The sequence below is a fragment of the Pantherophis guttatus genome, chromosome 4, assembly GCF_059756535.1.
Source record: "Pantherophis guttatus breed Tessera chromosome 4, ASM5975653v1, whole genome shotgun sequence".
NCBI lineage: Eukaryota > Metazoa > Chordata > Lepidosauria > Squamata > Colubridae > Pantherophis > Pantherophis guttatus.
The window spans coordinates 127510583-127534474 of NC_142066.1; the positions used below are offsets into that span (position 1 = coordinate 127510583).

The 23892-nt window shown below is 39.8% G+C and overlaps 1 long non-coding RNA gene across 1 annotated transcript in view; it reads right to left on the reverse strand.

Annotated features, from left to right (window-relative positions):
- Positions 1–4011: 4011 nt before the first annotated feature.
- LOC132710149 (uncharacterized) overlaps positions 4012–23892 on the reverse strand; it is a 35307-nt gene continuing 15426 nt past the window's right edge. The window contains exons 4-8 of the long non-coding RNA XR_009620884.2: positions 22992–23093; positions 6668–6790; positions 6328–6514; positions 5832–5948; positions 4012–4221 (exon numbers count right to left, since the gene is read on the reverse strand). This is a non-coding gene — a long non-coding RNA (uncharacterized LOC132710149). The remainder of the gene's footprint in view (positions 4222–5831; positions 5949–6327; positions 6515–6667; positions 6791–22991; positions 23094–23892) is intronic.

A 23892-nucleotide genomic window follows, 5' to 3' on the forward strand; every position in this document is an offset into this window, starting at 1 on the left:
CTTTGATCGTAGTTAAGGGGTTCCTTTCTGTCTGTTAGGAATGGATTGGTTTAGTTCTTTAGGATTGAAGATATCGGGGATTAACTCTACATCGGTGGATGGGTTCAATGGCCTTTTCATTGAGTTTGCCAACATTTTTGATGGCACTTTAGGAAAATATGTGGGTTCTGCCATTTCTCTCAACCTAGACCCGAAGGTAGCCCCAATCCGGCTCAAACCATGCAGAGTCCCTTTTGCGCTCAGGCCAAAGGTGGACACGGAGCTGGACAAGTTCATCTCCCAGGGGGTTCTAGAACTGACTGACCATTTGAAGTGGGAGACCCCTATAGTTGTTCCCATCAAGCCCGATGGCTCTGTGCGCATCTGTGCGCAGATTTTAAATGTACCCTGAATAGGGCTTTACAGGCAAATCCCTACCCTGTCCTTGTAGTCCAACATCTGCTTCATTCCCTTGGGCCAGGCTCCATTTTCGCTAAATTGAATTTGGCCCAAGCGTACCAGCAGCTCCCGGTGGATGACGCCTCGGCTGAGGCTCAGACCATCGTCACCAACCGGGGTGCGTTTAAATGTCGGCGATTGCAGTTTGGGGTGAGCGTGGCCCCAGGCCTGTTTCAGAACCTTATGGAGAGATTGCTCCATGACCTGACCGGTGTGGTCCCCTTCTTCGATGATGTGCTCATCTCCGCTTCTTGTCGGAGTGAGTTCATTGAGCGAGTTAGGGCTGTCCTTCTCCATTTCCACAAATCTGGACTCAAATTAAAAAGGTACAAATGTGCAATTGGCATTACCCAAATTGAATTCCTCGGCTATCTCATTGATGCAGATGGGATCCATCCCACTCCTTCCAAGTTGCTGCAATTAAACATGCAGCTCTGCCCACCTCCCGTGCGGAGCTGCAATCCTTCCTGGGGCTGTTAAATTTTTACAATGTGTTCCTGCCCCATAAAGCCAATGTAGCTGAACCCCTTCATCGGCTGCTCTCCAAAGACACGCCATGGTCCTGGACCAAAGAGCACGCCCGCACGTTTCAAGGGGGTCAAAGATCTCCTCTCGTCATCTGCTGTCTTAATCCAATACAGTGCAACCTTGCCTCTTACACTGACAGTTGATGCTTCCCCTTATGGGATTGGCGTGGTTTTGAGCCATAGGTTCCCCAATGGGGTTGAGGTGCCCATAGATTTTATTCGAGGACTTTGTCCTAAGCGGAACGCAAATATAGCCAGCTGGATCGGGAAGCCCTGGCTGCCATGGCATCCATCAAGTGGTTTCACGAATATCTGTATGGGAGACAGTTTGAACTGGTGACGGACCATAAGCCCCTCTTGGGTCTTTTGGCGGGTCACTGTCAGATGCCGCAAGTTTTCTCCCTGCGCATGTCCTGGTGGGCTCTCTTCCTGGCCACATATAACCACACCTTAGTCTACCGCCCCGGTAAACTGATTACCCATGCAGATGCCCTGAGCTGCTGCCCTTTGCCGGCACCGGTACGAGACCCCGCCCCAGCCCTACCCATCCTTCTATTAGATGCGATTGCCTTACCGGTGATCGCCACCGACATCGCAGCTCACTCCCTACAGGACCAAGTTCTATCACAAGTCCTTAACTGGGCGAGCAGGGGTTGGCCGTTGCGCCAGGTACCTGGGCAATTCGCTCCTTACCGGGCCCGTCAGCACAAGTTGTCAGTGCACCTGGGTTGTCTCCTGTGGGGGCATAGGGTGGTGGTTCCCCCCACATTACGGACCCGGGTTCTGGAGTGTTTACATGCAGGGCATCCCAGCATCATCCGAATGAAAGAACTGAGCCGTAGCTATGTGTGGTGGCCTGCATTAGACCGGGATGTCTCTGAGTGGGTTTTGAGGTGTCAGAATCCTCAGATGGTTCAGCCAGCAGCGCCTTCCGTCCCCCCTAGGAAATGGGAAACCCCCAAGGGACCCTGGTTGAGAATTCACCTAGACTTTGCTGGCCCCTATATGGGCCGGATCTTTCTGATCGTGGTAGATGCTCTGTCTAAATGAGTGGAGTTGGTACTGATGACATCGATTACCTCCGAGGCTACAATCCAGGTTTTGCGCCGCCTATTTGCCACCCATGGCCTGTCGGATGTGGTAGTGACTGATAACAGGCCACAGCTAACGTCCGCCACTTTCCAAACCTTCTTATTTTTTTATTTTTTTATTTATTTGTTTAAATTTCTATACCGCCCTTCTCCAATGTAGGACTCAGGGCGGTGAACAGCCAAAGTAAAAACAAGACATACATACAAAACATACAAAATCTAAAATCTGTTTAAAATAATTAAATAATTTTGGCCGTAATTAAAACATTCCAATTTAAAATCCGTTTAAAATTTGACTCAAGCCAGCCCAGCTAGTTGAAATAAATGGGTTTTTAGGGCCCGACGAAAAATCCGGAGGTCTGTTATTGTACGTAGCTCTGGGGGGAGGTTGTTCCAGAGGGTGGGCGCCGCCACAGAGAAGGCTCTCCCCCTGGGGGTCGCCAGCCGACATTGTCTGGCGGACGGCACCCTGAGGAGGCCCACTCTGTGGGAGCGTACTGGCCGGTGGGAGGCTATTGGTGGCAGAAGGCGGTCTCGTAAGTACCCCGGCCCTAAGCCATGGAGCGCTTTAAAGGTGGTCACCAACACCTTGAAGCGCACCCGGAAGACCACCGGGAGCCAGTGCAGCTCGCGCAGGAGAGGTGTCACGTGGGAGCGCCTCGTCGCCCCCAAAATCCCCCGCGCGGCCGCGTTCTGGACCAGCTGGAGCCTCCGGGTGCACCCCAGGGGGAGCCCCATGTAGAGAGCGTTGCAGTAGTTGCAGCGTTCTTAGCTGGGTTAGGGATCTGCCACGCCCAGGTTGCCCCTTACCATCTGGCGGGAAATGGATTGGCTGAATGGGCCATCAGATCGGCCAAGGAGGCGCTCGCCCGGTTATCACCCGCCTACTGGCAGGAAAAGGTGGCCATCTATTTATCCTCCCAACACATGACCCCTTGCCCTACTACGCACCGAAGCCCCGCCAAAGTGTTAATGGGTCGGCGGTTACGAACTGTTTTAGACCGTTTACACCCCACCTATGCCCCAGAGGGTCATTGGAATACCAGTGGGGGACTTAGGGTGTTAAAGGAGGGCGATCTAGTATATGCGTGGAACTTCGGGGGTGAGCCACGTTGGCTGCCAGGACTAGTGACTGCGGTAACCAGCCCCTGCTCTTACAGGATACTGTTGAATGACGGCCAAACATGGCACCGACACGTGGGCCAACTGAGGGTACGCCAGACAACCCTACTGATGGTCCCGGACAGGGAGGCCCCTTGGACAACCTTCTACGAGGAGCCTACTCCCCTGCCAGTCCCAGCCGCCGACCAGCCACCATCTGCGCCGGAAAATCAAAAAGCATCTCGGAACTTACCGACTGCGGCCGCACCCTCCACCGAACAGGAGGAGCTATCTGCAGCGCCACCTCCTGGAGCTGAACCTGCCGCTTCCCCGACCGCACCTGCGCTGAGACGATCTACACGGGTGATAAGCGCCCGGAATACCTAAAAGATTATGTATGTTCCATCCAGGGGTGAAGGAGTGTTGTGATTTGCCAGCACTCCGACAACAAGAACACTGACTGTGGATTGGCTAGGAGGAGTGGCCATAAACAAGCGGGAGTTTCTGACTGTTCTGATTGGGTAGTTAGTTGACAGCTCGGAGTATAAAAGAGCTGACATTTACCAGACACCGAGTTCTGTTACATTTCTGTTGCTGTTGGTTCCTGTTAATAAACATCGTTAGCTCATGCCTCATTCACCTCATTAATGCCTCAGCCTTACAATATAGCAATACATGCAATGGATATTAATAAATATATTCAGATATTGCAGAAAGGATGTTTCCAGCCAACTTTCCTTCTCAAAAAAACCCCAAATGAAATAGGTGCTTCCCTGAAACTTCCCCATTGTTCAGGGAAATGAGACCCTCAGAGAATACGAATGTCAAACCTCGTCTGCAGAAAAGGAGCTGAATACCTTGAAATATTTTCTGTTTACTGCCACTGCTTTTTATAATATTTGTTAATATCATTTGCCTTCAGGAGACATACACTGAATTCATTCTGGCTTTTTCTTCACACATGTCATATAATCTTTGTTGCAGAGATAATAGCAATTTTTGATACTTTGGCCTTTTTATTGTTCAGCAATTTGATAGCAATTCCCACTTTTAGCATTAATAACCTGTGGAGAAGTGAAACAGAGAGTTGTTCAAAATATAAAGAATACAGAAATGGCTTAAATAACTAAGTCATTAGGATTCTGATAGCTTCTTTTCCATGACAAAGATAGTGATGAAAAAAAGGAAATGGTATATCGTGCATGCATTCATTGGGAAAATGACTATAATGAGACCTGAAGACAGAAAATATTATGAATGCAAGCCATTTTCATTATTCTTTGGGGACAAGCATTTAGCGTTCATTCTATCCATCTCAATATTTTCCTTGCACAACTATCAAATTTTCTCCTTTTCTATCCTTGAAGAACGTGTTTCAGTGAGTATACTGTGCTTTTTCTTTTCTAGTCTTAAAAGATATAACTCTTATATATTTCTTTCAGCTGAGACATCTGCAGGGGGGTCAGAAAAGTCAAGATGGCAGCTATGGCCCTCCAATCAACCTCCGTCCCTTTTTAATGTGCAAAATATACTATATTTTAAAGGGGCAGAGCTTCAATTTTCTCAATCAAGCTGCTTGCTTGACTTTACTGATCCTCCACTCCATACTCTGCAAATCCTGGGCAAAAGAACTGGTGGATTGGTTCAATCATCAACTGCTCTTACCTCTTTCCTATCTCCCCTTATTATAACCAGTTACATATTTACAGAGAGAAATGACAAGAGATCTGGTAACATCTAGTTGTGTTGGACTATGGCCGTGATGGCGAACCTATGGTACATGTCCCAGAGGTGGCATGCAAGGCAGTGGTGGGTTTCAAAAAATTTTACTACCAGTTCTGTGGGCATGACTTGGTGGGCGTGGCATGACTTGGTGGGCATGGCTTGGTGGGCCTAGCAGGGGAAGGATACTGTAAAATCTCCATTCCCTCCCCACTTCAGGGGAAGGTTACTGCAAAATCCCCATTTCCTCCTGATCAGCTGGGACTTGGGAGGCAGAGAATAGATGGGGGTGGAGCTGGTCAGAACTTTTACTACCAGTTCTCCGAACTACTCAAAATTTCCGCTACCATTTCTCCAGAACTGGTCAGAACCTGCTGAAACCCATCTCTGACACAGAACCATCACTGTGGCCATGTGTGCCATCACCAGCTGGTCTTCGGATTTCCAGGACTATGGTGCACGTCAGGGATGGGTTCTAAATTTTTTCACTACCGGTTCTGTGGGCGTGGCTTATTTTGTGGGTGTGGCTTGATGGTCATGTGCCAATTATTTAGGATTTAGCAGAGGTACTGGTCTACCAGGCTTTTAACTGCTTGCAGAGCTGTACCGATCTACCCATTTATTTTTGCAGGCACTGATCTAGTCATGTATTTTTGCAGGCACTGATCTACTCATGTATTTTTGCAGGCACCGGTCTACTCATTTGTTTTCTTTTAACACTTATCAGCTGTAGGGCAGTCCTTTGAAGCCCCGCGGCAAGAGTTTAAACAGTATTTTTCCCTCTAGCCATCAGCTGGGACTCAGGAGGCAGCAATAGATTGGGGGTGGGGCCAAATAAAAGGTAAAAATAACATGCGGATGGGGGGGCGGGGGGAGCCAGAACCGGTTCAGTGACATCATATCGTCACCGCTATTGGCTCGGCCGAACCGGGCCAAACCGGGAGGAACTCACCACTGGTGCACATACATGTGCACATGCATGTTCCGGTTTGGGTATTCAGTGCCAAAAAGATTTGCCATCACTGGACTATGGAATACTGAAAGCTGCAGTCTTGACACATCTGGAGGGCTATAGGATAAGGATGATATGACTTGACATAAGAAAACTGAAATAATCAAAGTCACATAGACATTCTCTCTCCCACCCCCCGCTCTCTCGCTCTCTGTCTCTCTCACACACAGACACACACACACAGACACCTCCCCAAAACTGATCACATTGTATTAGAATTCTTTTGATCTCTTAGGTTCCATGCAAAAATCATTGAGACATTATTTCAGATGCTTAAAGCAAAACACTGCCTTTTTAAGCCCATAAATACCGATCTAAGCAGAACAACAGAGGGCATCCTCTAATCTGCACTAGCCATTGACTACCATGATAACTTCTCATAATATTTTTCAGAATGGTGTCAAGCAAAAATATTATAAAATATTAAAATGATTACTTCCAGTTGTGGCTGCTGGGTGGTTTTGCTGTCTTCTTGTAACAAATATCAGGTTTACTTGAACCCAAATTATCTTGCTTGCTACACATTGCTCTGGTAGAATGATTTAGGTTGGGAAACAATACTGCAAGAAGATGGTTAATCCTGAACTCTTTCATCAATTCCTTAATTAAAGATGCTGTTCTTTCTGCAGACCAAAACATACAGGTATAATATTAGGTATCATTTATTATTTTAGAATTGCTTCATTAGAGAAATAGTACTGAGAGAGAAATTTCTCCCTTAATCCAGAGCCAAATTATAGAACCCTGAGATATTGAAGGAGTTAATATTTTTATACCTCAAATGTGGCTCAGGAAGAAAACTTCCTTGTTGAAGTATTTTTCTCCATCACATTTCTACACCAAAATCTGGACAATGCTTCTAAAATCTTGAGTTGCCATATATAGGAAGATACTATAATCTGTGACAAAGAATTTGTTCCAATTAGAAGATCATTGCACCCTTAAAATGCCTGCTATTGTTTGACCCTGCATGGAGTAGGAAGCACTAAAAAGAAACAATATTCTCAAAGAGTCTATCTTATATTTTATTCATAACTGCTAAGAAGAAACATCACCACCTAGCTGCAGAACCTGGCTTTTTTACAGGCTTCATATTAGGGGGGGAAAGGTGTTTTTTTAAAAAAAATAGCGAGCTCTCTTAATATTGCCATTTGCTAAATAGAATCAAACTCCACCAATTTCAGATTCAAAAAAGAAATCAATGTATATCTGTTAAAGAGAGAGCAGACCAAAGAGCATAATCACAATTGTCTTTCTTATTCTGTTTTATTAAATTAGATACCATTATCTGTAAGATAATGGGCAATCTGGTCTCTGTGGAAACATGTAATCAGAATATGAAAATTCAGTATAAATCCTCTTTGGGAACAACTGCTATAATATTATACATCTTTTCAGAAAATCTGTAGCTTGGGAGAAAATCTCTTTCAGAATTTGTTTGCCCTAAATAGGCAGTTTTCTATAATGCAAGGACTAACTTTTTATAAATTTATGCCCTTGAAAAATGTTAGATTTTCATCCTATAGGGCCTAGCAAATAGAGTTGTTTTGCTGGAGGATTATGGGAGGATTATGGAAATAATAATCTATTACACTGGAGTCACCAATGTAGCCAATCCCAGAGGTCTGCCAGCAGTCAAATATGAGCATTCTGGGATGGCCAGCAGCTGGCTGGGGAGTTCATTCAGAAATTTGAGAGGAAGGGGTGGCAAGGATAGAGAGAGGTTTAAAAGGACAGGAATTTGATGGAAAATAGGGGAAGGAGGGAGAGAACAAAGAAGGGGAAAGAGAAAGAGAGAACAAAAAGGGAAGGAGAGGAAGAGGAGAGAGAGAAAGTGGGGGAAAGAAAGAATGATATGTGAGCTGTGGATAGCAAAAGTGAAAAGTGGAGGGGAAAGTACCGTGGAGAAGAAGAATGGTGCAGGAAGAGCTGCTGGGATGATCGGCAGAGAAAGATAAAGCAAGCAAGGAAATAATGCAGAAGAGATGGGGGGGTAGAGGTCGGGAATAGGATAGGACCAGGAAAAAAGACAGAATAACAAAGGAGGAAAGAGGAGAAAGATGGAGAGTTGACTAAGTAGAGCAGAGCAAGCAAGTGACCAAAGATGAGACAATAATCCAAGAGATGGAGAGAGAAGGAGAGAGATGTTGATATGCCAGGTGAGAGATACGTGCAGAGAATAGGATTGAGGGAGTGGGGGAAAACCCCAATCTCCTGGAGAAAGAGAAATTTTCCCTGGACTTTAGTGGCTCTATTGGGGGTGATGCTACAAGTGGGGGCTTATCCATAATTACTTCTAGCCCTTTTTTGCAGGAGAGGTGATCACTTCAGAGACATAAGCTAAGTAGGTAAAATAAACCCCATCACCATTAATAAGTAGGAACAAAATATCCAGGTAGAGTTAAGCAGATGCCTGAACAGAAGAGCAAGTTCTGCAACTGGTGAGGGCCCTATCTCCAGATCAGAGGGTATTTATTGTGCACATGAAAGTGGACTGAGACACCTCCCATTTTTATGCATTGTTAGTGTAAAGGCAAAAGATCCCAGTTTGCTTCGGAGGCAAAAACCTTCAGTTAACAGAGGATATGAGGACATGAGGATACGGTTGGTCCAACGAAAACACAGACCAGTGACTCATGGACTAGTAAATCAGGGGGTCATGACCAATCCATGCTCTTGGACAGTACATTGGCCCTCAAGGAAGAAGCACACAACCCTGCCACATAAGGAACACCATGGACAAAGCTTCTCAAGGCTATGGAAAACCTTGTGATCATGTGCAAGCAACAATTATTTGGGGGTTGGGTATAGAAAACAGCATTTTGGCGATGCAGCCTGTGCCCACAGGGGAGGAGGAGTATGAAACTTAGATGGAAGAAGTCATGCAGGCAGTAGAGGAATGGGTTGTCCCAGAGACACAGAAGAAACAGAGGATCACAGAGAGCCTGAAAAGTCCCACTGCAGAAGCCATTAGAAATTTAAAGTTTAATTGGGAGTCATGTATGGCTTATGACTACCTCATCATATTGCAGGAAGTGTTTGATCAACAAAGACAACTTCTTACCTGATTTACCAGCCTGAGCACACGTACCAACAAAAAAGTTAACTATTTTCTGGATATATCAGGCACCTGAACAAGTTTTTATGTCAAATTGTGTCAAGGAAGGGAATTGAGTCCACAGAAGTAGATTAGACTAGATGCAGAAGATCTTGTGAGGTGCTCTATACATGGGCCTGGTCTGGGTACAATCATAAAGATGGTGAGAGAAGAGGAAGTGGAGGATGCCAAGGAGCTGCAACCAACTTGCCGTCAGAATTGTCTCAGGCAAGCGCTGTGATAGTGAGCGCTGTAGATGCTAATGAAAAATTTGCCACTTAGAGACACAAATATCCCAACTGATAAAAGTGATGACCTTGTTATCAGAAGGGTTACCACACTCTCGAGTGGGTGATGTGACAATATCAGTTAAAGGAGGGGCACCTTCCACTGCTCCAGCTGAGAATTTATTGAGTCCAGTGATTTGCTATAATTGTGGGGATGAAGGCGATTACAGACGTACTTGCATGAGGCCGCCAGACCAAGAAGTCAGACCCAAGTGAGAAACTCCAAGGGCCCCAGTGAAGGAGCCAACTAGATGCCCACCTACACCAACTAGCTTTAGCTTTTAAGAATGGCAAATGACAGAATTGGGTATCAAAACTGGCAAGTGAAGACTCATCAAAGCTTTTCTACAGAATCAATGGGAATACTTTCTTCTGTGTCAGGTCTCTACCCAGGAGAGACTAGTGAAAGTCAAGCAACAAGACATCGCAACAGGTACCATAAGCCAAAAAGAGCATCTAAAGCCAAGCAACAAGCCTCCATAAGCCAAAAAGAATGTCTAAGCATGAACTACTAAACCAAGTGCACTGGTCCTGGCTGGCAGAGTGCCCGCAAACTAATAGGTCCTGCCCCCATACTGCCAGTGTAAATCAAAGGCATTTACACAAGGGCTTTCCTGGACTCAGAAGTGCAAGTGACTTTATTGTACAGGCACTTCTATGACAGGCACCTGAAAACACTTGCACCTACAGAAGCTGGACAATTTGAAGATTTGGGGCACTGGAACTGAGAGTGGTAACCTTACAGTGGTTACAGTGGTTACCTTCTCATCCAGTTAATGTTTGGCCCCCTGGTTGTGGGGCATTCTAAACCTGTTGACACCTTGGCCATTGTATATACTTGCTCCCCCAAGAACAACCTGGAGGTTCTGATTGTGGGGACGAATACCAATCATGTCAGGTGACTGCTCATACCTCTTGTCCCAGCAAGTAACCCAGAGTCAGGGGGCATTCACTAGGCACTGTGGGCAGTGTACCAATGCATGGTGTGAGAGCAACAGGCCTCTGCAGAAGGAGTGGGGAAGCTCTGGAAGTGTGGAGGGCATTGCAATCAAGGGAGGTAAGGTGTCTGCGAGGTTGAACTTCAAAACTGACCCCACAAGAGGAGATGTTGAAGTGCACATAATCTCTGAGGTGGTTTCCAGATAGGCATTGCAGTACACCCAACAGAAAAAATTGGTTGGGGTCCAAAATGCTACTGATCTCCTGAGGAGGCTGAAGGACTGGATGTTATTAGGTCAAAGTCCTGCTATCCCTGTTGCATCATTAGGGGAAGAGGAAGGGACTGAGAAGATGATCCCAATAGAACTGTTCTACCCAAAAATATTCCGCTTACTCCAGAATGGGTAGAGCAGGCTAGAGATCAATTTTTGAGGTGATGGCATTTATTCTTCAAAAATGAGTTTGACATGGGATGCTCTATGAGTGCCCAGCATTTGATTACAAAAAGATAGGGAATTCAGAGGGAGGTCTTGGCAGATTCCCTTAGATGACTTGGATGACTTCAGAGAGCATCTGGCAGAGTTAAAGAGAACAGGGGTTATCTAAGAGTCTCACAGCCCCTATGCATCTCCTATAGTTGTGGCGCAGAAACAGAATGGATTCCTGAGAATGTGCAGATTATTGTGCTCTCAACCAAAGGACCATTCCAGATCTATACGCTACCTCATGGATTGAGAACACTTTGCATTGCTTATTTCGGGGGCAAAGTGGTTCAGTCTGTTGGATCTGAGAAGTGGTTACCATCAGATCCTCATGCATCTAACTGATCAAGAAAAGACTGCTTCCATTTGCCCACTGAGTTCTACAAGTACAATTGGATGCCCCAGAGTTTGTCGGGAGGGAGAGACTTTCCAGTGAGTGGAGCGAGGAGGTGAGTGACCAGAAGGACACTAGATGAGCCAGAGGACAACAGAGGTAAACTGAGTGAGTAGAATGAGCAGGCAAGTGGCCAGAGGGGATTCAGATAACCCAGAGAATGGCTGAAGGGAGCCGAGCAAGCGGAATGAGCAAGCAAATGGTCAGAGGAGAGCCAACAATCTGAGAGACCAAGACAGAGAGAGGGAGACAGATGTTGAGATGCAAGGTGAGTGATACTTAGTAGATGACAAGACTGAGAGAGTGGGGGGAAGCCCCAATTGCCTGGAGAAAAGGACAGAGGGATCCAGACTTTAGCTGCCCTTTCAGGGATGGTCCTATTCTAGGACTTCCGGCGGTAACATAGAGTGGTGGCGGCACAGGAGAGAAGCGCTCTCTCTCTAGTGTCGGATTTCTGAGCTTTTGGTGCCTTTTTCGGCAGAGACCGGTCCTGGAGAGATCGGGAATAAGGAGGGGAAGCTTCAGGGGAGGCGAGGAGAGGTGCGATCTCCCGCCATACCAAGAAGATCCCTTAATCCAGGCTTGGGAAGAAGCCAGCTGGCACGGCGAGTGCAGCCAGCCCGGAGACCCGACGAGCCGAGTGAGATCATCGGGAGCAAAGGAGTGAGTACAGTGCAAGATCGCTGAGGGTGAGCAGAAAGCGGAATTAATTTGGATTATCTATCTTGGCACAAAATCGAGGAGAAAGTATTTTTCGGAGGGGCAGCATGAAGAAAGAAGAACTCAGAGCGTAAATGGGTGGCAACTGAAGAGGCGAGCAAAAAGGAAGGGGATGGAATACAGATCAGTGAAGAAAGACTAAAAAATATTAAAACAGTGAAGACAAAGGTGAGGAGAAACGGATTTAAATTGTGGAGATTAAAGGAAGAACGGACATCTCTTGTACCCTCTTTTTAGCTGCCCTAACGGAAGGAGAGAGGTAGTTTGGCAAAGTAAGAACTGCATACTGTGACTGTGCAGATTAGAGATCGCCATATTGAAACCAGAAAGGACTCCAGCAGTAATAAACGAACTTGTCTTTTTCCTTCGCTGAAAATATAACAAACAAGGCTCATAAGAACACTGAAAATATACTATTTGTCCTTTTTATTTAGACATAGATAAATTATTATTGGTATTTATTGGAATTAACTAAGAATTATAGTGATACTTATTTATCTATCTATATTTATTTATTAGCAAATAAAATAGTATTTAACAATTTAGAAAAATATTTAAAATTTATAATATACATAGAGACTTAGAAGTAATTATTGGGATATTTCTCTTCTTGATTTTATATAATAAGTATTATAGCTACTGATTACTGAATAATCAAATATTAGATATTAAGAATTGATCGATTGTTTAGTCTTTGATTATATAAGCCATATATTTATTATATATTTATATTTATAGTTAAATTTATATTTCTACTACATTTTTACGGAGTATTTTATAGAGATAATTAATTATTTAAAGGAATTTATTTAAAGAAAAAAGATCAAGTGATTGAAAGGTTATTGAATTGAACTTTCATAAGAAAAAAGAAAAAGAAAAGAAAGAAAGAAATTATATAAAATTTGGATGGTGATTTGGGAGAAAGTTGATAAAATATTGGTGGAACAATATAGGATTTTGAAAAAAATGACTAGCACCACCACAACAACGTTGAAGACAGGCAAGAAAACAACATCAATTCTAGTGGGAACGTCGGCCTCCCCAGTGACACAGAAAACCTTGGAAGGAATGTTTGCATCAGAGAAGCAACCTAGTACACCCAATATGCCAACAATGCAAGCCATGCTCATAACAATTCAAGAGACCATGGCCAAAATGCAAGAATGCATGACTAGAAATCATGAACAATCTAGAAAAGACATGGACGAGGTAAAGAGAGAAGTTAAGAATGATATCCAAAAGATAGATGGGAAAATGGATTTGATACAAGAAATCATCCAAAAAAATGATCAAAGGATATAAGAAATAGAACAAAAAACCAAACTGACTGAAGAAAAATTGGAAGCTTTGGATACAAAAATGACGGGATTAAATAAGGAACTTGAGAATACCATGGCGCAATTGGAAATGGAAAAAGTGGCATTTTATCTGCATTTCCAAAATGTAGCGGAAGACAGGGAGGAAGATCTGACGACGGTAATGGTGGAGATGATAGCAGAGGCATTCCAAAGAAAAAAGGACGAAATAATTAATGAATTAGATGAAGGGGTTCATACAAATTATGCCCGACAAAACAAACTTCCCCGGGAGGTACATATAAGATTTGTAAGAAGGAAGGTGAGGGATATTGTATACAAGATAACAAATGATGAACCAATATTCTATAGGAACAAAGAAATAATTACTTTAAAGCAAACACCCAGAAGAATAAGAGACTTGCAAAAAGACTATTGGTTTCTGGCCACGTTATTAAACAAAAGATACATACCCTTTAGATGGACAATGCCGGAAGGAATGTTGGTAATGTGGTAGGGAAAGAAAATAAAGGTGGATTTGCAGATTAAAGCAAGGGAATTATATGATCAAATGACGGGCATTGAGACAACAAATGGCAGTAAAGAAGAGGGAGGACGGAACACAAAAGGAAAACAGAGACGAGAACGTGAAAGAACCCCAGAACAAGGAGGGAAAGTAGATGAAGGAGAGATTCAGGAAGAAGGAGTGCAAACAAGAGGCAAAAAAAAAAAAAGGAACAGGAAGAAACAAAGAAGAAAAAACAGGAAAGTCAGTAAGAAATGGAACAAACCCTAAAAATTCTATCGGTGAATGTTAATGGCCTCAACTCACCATCCAAACGACACCAAATTTACAAAAAAATTCTGAAACAAAAATCAGATATTGTGTGCCTCCAGGAGATACACATAAGAAAACAGGATATAAAATATATACAATATAAGAAATTAGGTAAAGAATATTCATCTTTGGCAGAAGAAAAAAAAAGAGGAGTAGTGGTATATATTAAGGAAGGAATAGATAGCAATGTAAGATATGTGGATACAGAAGGCAGAATAGTGATGATAGAGCTAAAACTCTATTTCAAAAATATATTATTGGTAGTAATATAAGCTCCAAACAGTCAACAATTAGAATTCTATAAAAAAGTGCATGAGAAAATTATGGATCAATATGGAAAATTATGGAAAATGTATATCTGATTGGAGACTTCAATGCTATTCTAGATGTAAAGAAAGATTATAAATGTGGTCAGAAAAATAAAAATAAGAAAAATGTATTGCCCAGAACTTTTACAGATACGGTGGAAGAGTTAAATATGGTAGATAGCTGGAGATTCTATAACCCCGAAATTAAAAACTTTACATATTATTCGAATCCACACAAGTCCTGGTCTAGGTTGGATATGGCTTGGGTAACCAAGATGTTAATGATGGAAATTGAAGAGGTAGAAATTTTATCAAATAATTGGGCTGATCACAACCCAATAATGATGACGTGGAAGGGGCAGCAGAGAAAGAAGAATAGATGGACAATGAACACACAGCTATTAAAAGAAAAAGAATATAAGAAATATATGGAAAAGGAGTTAGAATTGTTTTATAAGGAAAATACAAAACAACACACCTCCCTACAAAACTTATGGGATATAACTAAGGCATATGTAAGAGGCCTCACAATAGCTTATAATGCAAAATGGAGAAAAGAAAGAGAAAAAGAATATAATAAATTACGAGAAGAAATTCAAAATTGGGAATATAAATTGCAAGGAAACCCAGGGGATGAAAAAATAAGGGTAAATTGGATAGCAGCAAAACATAAGCTGAATATATTAGAACAAGGGAAATATCCAATGACTTTGAAATATATAAGGCAGAATTATTTCGAGCACGCAAACAAACCAGGGAGGTGGTTGGCGTATAGGCTGAGGAAGGAAAGGGAAAAAAGAACGATTCAGAAGCTACAAGACGATGAGGGAAGGATCCAACAGGGCTTAGAGAAGAAAAAGGAGATAATAGTTCTATATTACCAAAAACGTTATGAGAAGGACATAGTAACAGCGGAGGAAATTGAACATTACTTAAAAGGGGAGGGATTGCAAACACTAATAGAGGAAGAAAAAGAATTATTAGATAAGGAGATTACAACAGGGGAACTAAAAGAAGCGCTGAAGAGACAAAAAAATAATAAAACTCTGGGACTGACGGTCTACCAACGGAGTTTTATAAAACATTTGGAGAATCATTAAATGGAATACTATTAGAAATATACAATGAAGCTTTAATGGAGGCAAAACTACCAAACACATGGAAAGAAGCATACATTTCCCTAATACCTAAAGAGGGGGCAGATACCACATTAATAAAAAACTATAGGCCGATTTCTTTATTGAATACCGATTACAAAGTCTTCATGAGTATAATTGCCAATAGGATGAAAAAATTATTACATAACAAAATACATCAGGATCAAAACAGTTTTTTGCCCACAAGACAAATAAAAAATAATCTAAGGATGGTAATGGATGTTTTAGAATATTATGAGGTGCATCCAGAAAGACAAGTAGCTCTGATCTTTCTGGATGCACAAAAAGCATTTGACCAAGTAAACTGGCAATTTATGAAACAGCAAATCAAAAGTATGAATTTTGGAGAGAGATTTACCAAAATGATAACATCAATATATCAGAACCAAGACTTCCGGTTTGCTGCTTGTCCCCGCTGGACGCTCCTTCGGGATCATCGAACCCACTGCCTGTAAGAGCCGTCTTTTTCAGCGGAATGGCGGCTCGAAAAAACTCCGTTTCCATTAGGAAACGGAGATAGAGCCGGCTGGGGTGGGTAGAGTCCTCTGCCTAATCCCAAAAGTTTTTTATTTACTTTTGGGAGGGAGCGGAAGAGACTCCCCGTATCCCCAGCCGATGCTCCGGGCTCTGGGAAATCTCTGCTACACGCAGAGCTAGGGGGCAAAAGCAAGCCTGTAAATCTGTCAAATAAATTAATTAAAGAAGATATGAGCTGGACCTCTGATCCTGAAGCGCAAGTATTCTTTTTATTTTATTTTGCCTAAGAAGTGAAGTGAAGGGGAAAAAGTTTTTTAAAATGGCGATTGCTGCTGCGGCTTGAAGAGAGGCTGAAAGGGAAACTCCTTCCGTTTTCAATTACAAAGTAGCGGAATGAATACTTTTGGCTGTAACTGAAGGCAAAACCTCACTCTCACTTCTGTTTTTTTTTCCTTTTTTTTTCCTTGGGGATCTGATATTGATCTTGGTTGGAAAAAAGTTTTTTTTTTCTCTTTTCCAGTAAATTTTGTCTGCGTGGAAAGATGGCACTGAGACTTATAAAGCTAGACAAACAGGCAGTGGGGGGTGGGATTCCCCCATTAATAAATTACATCAACAAGTTTTAACTCTCCAGTCTCAGAAACCTGACTTTAATATAAAATAGAATTTCTTCTTGAGGAGATTGTAAGAAGGGATGAGATTGTGAATCAGCAACTTGAAAAATTTAAGTTGGAAATCAAAGAAATTGGTGAATTGGTAAAATCTAAGTTTGGCTTTTTGGATCGAAAGATTTTAAAAACAGCTAATGGCTTAGCAGACTTTGTGATTCAGTTGGATGCAAATACTAAATTATTAGAGTCTAAAATGAAAGAAACTGAGGAGAATTTGGATGACAAGATCCAAAAAATTAAAAAGGATTTGGCAAACACTCAGGATAATAGTTCAGAAGACAAACTTAAAATGGAGGCTGATCAAAAGACTGGTAATGAAGAAAATGTACAACAGAGGATTGAAAGAGAAGTTTTAATGATCCAACACAATTTTACAGAATATGCAATTAGACTGAGAGGTCTGCAGGAAAATGACAGAGATGATTTAAGGAAGATATCTTCTGAAATTCTGGCTGGGATTTTAAAGGTTCAACCTGATGAAGTGTTTTGCAGGATTGACAGAATTTATAGAATAAACTCCTGGTTGGCAAAACAAAGGCAATTGCCTAGAGATGTGGTGATTTATTTTACAGACAAAGAAATTAGAAATAATATTGTGCAGAATTCTTATAATTCTACTTTGCAATTTCGTGGAAGAAAGATTTGGATTTTTAAGGAACTCCCGCCCAAGATGTTAATGGAGAGGAAGAAATTTGGTTTTCTAGTGAATGAGTTAAAAAAAAGGAATATTCTATTTAGGTGGGACGTCCCAGTTGGTTTAATATTGAGACACCAAGGAGTAAGATACCAACTGAATACTGTCGAAAAAGCGGAAGAATTTTATCAAAAAATTTTAAAAATAAATTTAACATCTTTAGGCATAACACAGGACAAGCAAAAGGAGTTGGAAATAAAGGGAAAACATCAAATTACAGAGGCTGTGGTAGATAAACTGTCTTCGGACTCCTTGGATACCCCAGCTGGACTGTCTATAAATTTGAGAGCAGTGTCATCTGATTCTAATGTGATGAATTATCAAGTTACAGACAAGTGCGTAAATCAACCAGTTGATATACAAGTGATGGAAAAGACATATGAGATAATAAAACAAAACCAACAAGATCAATTTACAAAGCAGAATGACAACCGATCAGCTGATACACAACTTGTAGGAAGGAAATCTGGATGGAAATGCAACCCGCAAAAGAAAAAGAAAAGAAACAGATCTCGTAGAAATAGTAGTTTCTAAACCAAGCAACAGTGAAGCCAGGGATTTTAAAAAATAAATGAATATGTGAAAAGATATTGGAGGCGAATTATCGTTTAATACTATCTTGAGGAAAGTGGCAGATCTCTGCAATACCGTGATTTTGGGATGTGGAAAGAGCCTTACATTGTTGGATTTGAACTATCTATTTTGGATTTCTTTTACCGATAAATATATTATAATTATTTTGAGTTACAAGGCAAGAGAGTCATGCTGGGGCATGCAGAAGATCTGGCTGTTACCCACTAAGATGATGGGAATTTATAATCCTGATGAAAACCACAATTACAACTATATGGAATATAATTATAATGTCACTCGGGTGGTTGTTTTTACTTTTATATATACATGAGGATATTCATTATTGATGGGGGCAGAAGATGACTGAAGATTTTGAATAAACTGTTGCACCAGGATGCTATGTTACCCTATTATGGATGATGGATTTAACAATCTAGTGGAAAGACATCAAAGAAGATACTAAATGAATTATAAATTTAAAGTTATTGTCTTTTCTCTTTTTATAAAATGGAATGTATATATAGACATATGTATATTTTAGCAGAGTGGGCAGTGGATTATATTTAGAATTGTAGTGTATGGTAATCTTGCAGGAAACTGGGTTGAAATAGGCTAGTTTAGTGATTGATTAGTTTAAGAAAAAGGATTTTTAAGTCATATATTTTGGGGAGTGGAAGAATTGGATAGAACTGAATAAATGTTAAATTTGGAGAAGGCTGCTTTGAAATGTTATATTAATATATATAAAAGATTAAAAGTTATGTTGTTGTAATAATAATAATATTTTATAAGTTTGGGGGAGGAGAAAAAGGGTAGATTATTGCGAAAAGCGGAGAAAAGCGGAGTTATAAGAATATTATGCTAAGGGTCAGTACTTTGAGGAGTGAGTAAGGGCATGGTAAAATATTATGTAATTAATTATGAATTAGCTTATTGTTGTGAAGAAGAAGTCACAGGGGGGGATGGGTGGTGAGGGGGGGTTAGGGAAGAGGGGGGGAAAGGGGGAAAAACTTGTATTTGAAAACTTTTTCAATAAAAAAAATATATATATCAGAACCAAAAAGCATGCGTCTTGGTGAATGGGGATCCAACAAATTTTTTTGGAATAAATAAAGGAGTAAGGTAGGGATGTCCGCTGTCACCCCTACTTTTTATTCTAACTCTGGAAAACCTGTTAATTAGAATTAGGGCAAATAAAGAAATACGAGGATTAAAGATTAAGAGAGAGGATTACAAGGTCCAAGCTTTTGCGGACGACCTTGTTTTCTTCATAGAAGATCCAATAGAAACAACTCCGAAATTAATAAAAGAGATTGAAAAATTTGGAAAGGTAGCAGGCCTAAAAATTAATAAAGAAAAGACAAAAATGATAACAAAAAATATGACAACAAAACAGGTAGAGAAATTAGTAAAAGATTCTGGATTACAGGCAGTTAAAAAAGTAAAATATCTAGGGATAAATTTGACAGCTAGAACGGCAACAATAAAAGAAGATAATTATGAACCTTTATGTAAATCCTATAAGAGGACTTACATAAATGGGGGAAATTAAAACTGTCCTTGCTGGGGAGAATAGCAGCGATAAAATCAAACATACTTCCAAAACTCCTTTATTTATTCCAAACAATTCCAATAAAATTAGATAAGAAATTTTTTGACAATTTGGACAAAATAACTATAAAATTTGTGTGGGAGGGGAAAAAATCAAGAATAAAATTAAATATACTACAAGACGACAAAATTAGAGGCGGATTTGGGTTCCCGGCATGGGAAAAATACCATAAGGCTGCAAGCCTATTATGGATCAAAGAATTGATAACCTTGGATAACCAAAGACTGTTAAATCTGGAAGGACATGACTTAATGAAGGGATAGCATGCCTTTATATGGAGCTCAGGAAATAAAATATACAAACATTTCAATAACCACACTATCAGGAAATCTTTAATCAACACATCAAATCAAATGCAAACACTATATGAAAATTCCCGCCTGGCTATCAACGATAGAAGCAATAACTCACCCTAGCATATTATCAAAACAAAAAATCTTAAGATATAGAGAAATAGTAGATGTACAGGGGAAATTGAAAACTAGGGAAGAACTTAAAGAACAAGAAATAGTAATAGACTGGTGGCCCTATTCACAAATAAAGATAAGGTATAGAAAGGACCAAGAGGAGGGAGGAATAGACTTAAAACAAAATCGATTGGACAAATTACTAGAATCTAAAGAAGGGAAATTAATTTTGAAATATTTACTTGAATATGATTTGGCAGAAGAATTGGTTAAAGGGCAGATGATAGCGTGGGCGAGGAACATTGGGCACAGTATACAGTTAGAAGACTGGGAAAGAGCATGGGAAAACAATTACAGCATGACAAAATTGGTATCTTATAAAGAAAATCACTATAAGATGTGGTACCGATGGTATCTGGCCCCCACAAGGTTAGCAAAAATGTATCCGAATGTAAATCCGGCCTGTTGGAAATGTAAAAAAACACAGGGAACTTTTTACCATGCTTGGTGGCTTTGCCCAGAAATTAAGAAATATTGGAACAAAATAAAAACATGGATATTAGAAATAACAGACTATGAAACTGAATTAAAACCTGAAGTCTTTTTATTAGGCATGATTAAAAAGAATATTAGAAACGATATAAAATATTTAATACTCCACATTATTACAGCGGCTAGACTAGAGTTAGCACAACTCTGGAAAATAGATCGTGTGCCAATTGACCAGGAGCTAATACAAAAAATCTATATATGCGCAGAAATGGAAAAACTAACTTTAGAGTTACAGGACAAGGAAGACTCAAAATACTTTACAATATGGAATAGATGGTACCAGTGGATAAACCAGAGGAGGGGGAATGGTTAAAGATGAAATTTAGAAGAAATCAACACAATTAAAAACAGCACTGTCAGATGGATAGAAAAGGAAATAAGTCACTGTGTATATATATATATATATATATATATATATATGTATATATAATAATAGAAAGTAGTCAATAGATGAAATTGAGTACTGTATATGTACTGTATATGTAATTTTGATTTTGATTAAGAGAAACTTGTATGTTTTTTATATTTGTATTTTATATTTGTTTTAACGAATAAAGTTTGTTTTAAAAATAAAAAAAAAATTACCTATTCTAAATCAATATTTTTAGAAGGGTAATTTGGACCAGAGAAAAGTGTTTTATCTACAGTACAATAGTGTTTCTGAACCATTGCAACTTTTAGATATGTGGACTTCAATTCCCAGAATTCACATATCTTAAAGTTGCTAAGATTGAGAACACTGACTACAATTATCATATTTATTTTTTAAAAATATAATAAGATAGCCTTCAAAACCAGATTTTTTCCAAGGTGATTTATAATATAAGTTAAAGCTGAGAAACATCAACAAAACTCTTCACGATTAATACTGGTATTCGCAGAAAGTCTTCCAAAGGAAGCTTCTTTCAAAATGAGGGAGGGAGGGGAGAGGGAGAGGGAGAGAGGGAGAGAGAGACCCACTTTCCATAGTGTGTTCAAATTTTCTTGTTTGAGATGCTATGAAAATGAACTTGAATAGGTGGAAAGAAGACTGTAGTAAATTAAAGGGTCCTGTTCTCATCTGACAAGAATGAGTGTGTTGTATGAAAAGTTGGTGCTGGAGATACAAACTAAAATGTTCCAGTAGTTAAGTGATGGTACATCAAGATTTATTTAAAGTAGAATCTGGTAAGTTCTTTGAAGAAAGGACTTTTTAAAATCGAATTCTGAAACAATAATACTTAGACACCATTGTTAGTACTCCTACTTGAATAAATATTCTTGGTCTAGGAAAGGTTTTTAAAAGTGCTTCTTGGATCAGGGACATTAATTTTCATGCCACTTTTAATGTGTCATTTACATTTTAATAAGGAACCCAGTTCAGTTCAGATCCATTATAGTGTAGGCATTTTACATCCATGAATTAATTTTGTCTTCATTTTCCAAAATGACTCTTCACATCATTTGAAAGCAACTTTTAATTAAATCTACCAGGTAGTGGCATCATTATTACACCTGAAAGATTCAAAAGAAGGTGAATGCTAGATGGCCACAATAGTGAATTCTGTCCACCCGCCTTTTGAAGGCTGATCACCTTTAAACTAATGAGAATGAAGAGTGGGACAATATAGGACAGATCTAATTAAGATAATGAACTAGAGATTATGAGCATCACTACAGTGTGTCTGAAGAATTTTAATGGAACAGGTTAACAGAAGGTTAAGTAGACATTAAAGATATATTATTTAAATGCAGGCAGAGAAAAATAAATTTTGATCTTTTAGAGCTAAATAATATGGAATAACAAAAGCTCCAAGTTTAATATATTTTATAGAAAAACATTCATAACAATACATTAGTCAAATGGATATGCAAAATGTAAAATGATACGATGTAGAAACATCTGAACAAACTGATGGCATTCAACACAACTGAATTACCAAAAATTTTAGTAGCCATCAAATATAGGGCTTGCTGCTCTTAGGGATATTTCTTGTGGCCCAGAAAACTAAATCCCTTCTTCATTTTGGTCTTACTGGCATGGGAATGAAAATAAGCAATATTTATGCATGCTTGAATATATATGAATATGTATTCAAAATGTATACATATGAATAACAGAAAAAAATGGAGGGAGGTTGTAATTTATAAATGCAAACCTTTGGCAGCAATAAGAAATTTCTTCTGCCCACTTGAGATATAACTTTCATTCTTCTTTTTCCTCTGTATCAAATAAACTTTTAAAATATGCATTGTATTAACTATGCATGTATATTCCATTGTTGGCAACCAAGATATACTGTATAGGCGTACACATATTCATATATATTTTTTAAAAAGACACATTTTCATGGCTACTAAAAGGACACAAAGATACATTTTTCCTGTTTTGCCATTGCTTTCTAGGGTCCCAGTATAGCCTACAGTCCTCATGTCCCTTGATAGTTTTCCTAGTTAAATAAGCTTCTAAACACAGTGAAGGTTCCTCCAGGTATTTATTAAAACTACATATACATGAATTATGTTTTTCAGAGGAGGGTTGTAGTGGAGAAAAACCTAAGTAACTCTAAGTAACCAAGCCAAAAACTAGGCATATTTTATTTAGACTATGAAATCACCTGAGAGTAACTGTTAGAAGAGGCATCAGAGCAGAGTCTTGGTTTCCTGGTTCAGATATAATAAGCTTGGGAAAATATGGTGACTTTCTATCTTCCCACCATCTGTTTGGATATTAATGGTCAGATATTAATGAAATGTACCAAATGTAAGTGACTAGGAAAATGTGTAAAATAAGAAAGATGATCTTGATAGAGATATACAGGTTATAAGAGAACAAACATATTCAGTCTATAACAGACAAAAAATATTTTGAAGACTCAGCCAGACACTTCTCTGATTCACAAGAAGTAGAAAAAAAGGAAGGAGGTAGAACAACCAATCTTACATTTGCAAGATTGTTTTTATAGTCATTCTCAGCGAAATAAGTTTTAGCATTCCTGTGGAGTTGATTTTCTGATCTGGTCTATCAGGTGGGGCTACAAGGTAGGGCTTATAAAATGTATTTTTTCCCAATTGGGAGCTTTTATTAGGTTTTGTTTAGATTTAAGATATTTCCCAGTTTTGGGAAAAAATCGTTCAATTTATGGGAGCCCATCTGAACTAAATCTGTAATTTGTCATTAATTGTTGTAAAAATACTATAAAAATAATCAAGGCATACAGGTGGGATTGAAAAAAATAATGTTATGAATTGTGTCCTATCATATATTCTAAAATTCATATATTATTATTCATCTATTCCAAAATTATGGAAATTGCATGAAAAAGAGCCAGAGTAGGCATTGATTAGTCAATTCTGTAATAGTCAAGCTGTACCTACCAATGATTCTAGCTTGAGATGAAATTTTCTTTTTGCTATTCTCTGCCATATCTGTCTTTAATCAGAATTTGGTGACTGATGCTCTTCCAAACACTTTCATTCAGAAGGGAAATGCAATGTGTTTTTAAAAGAGATATTGCC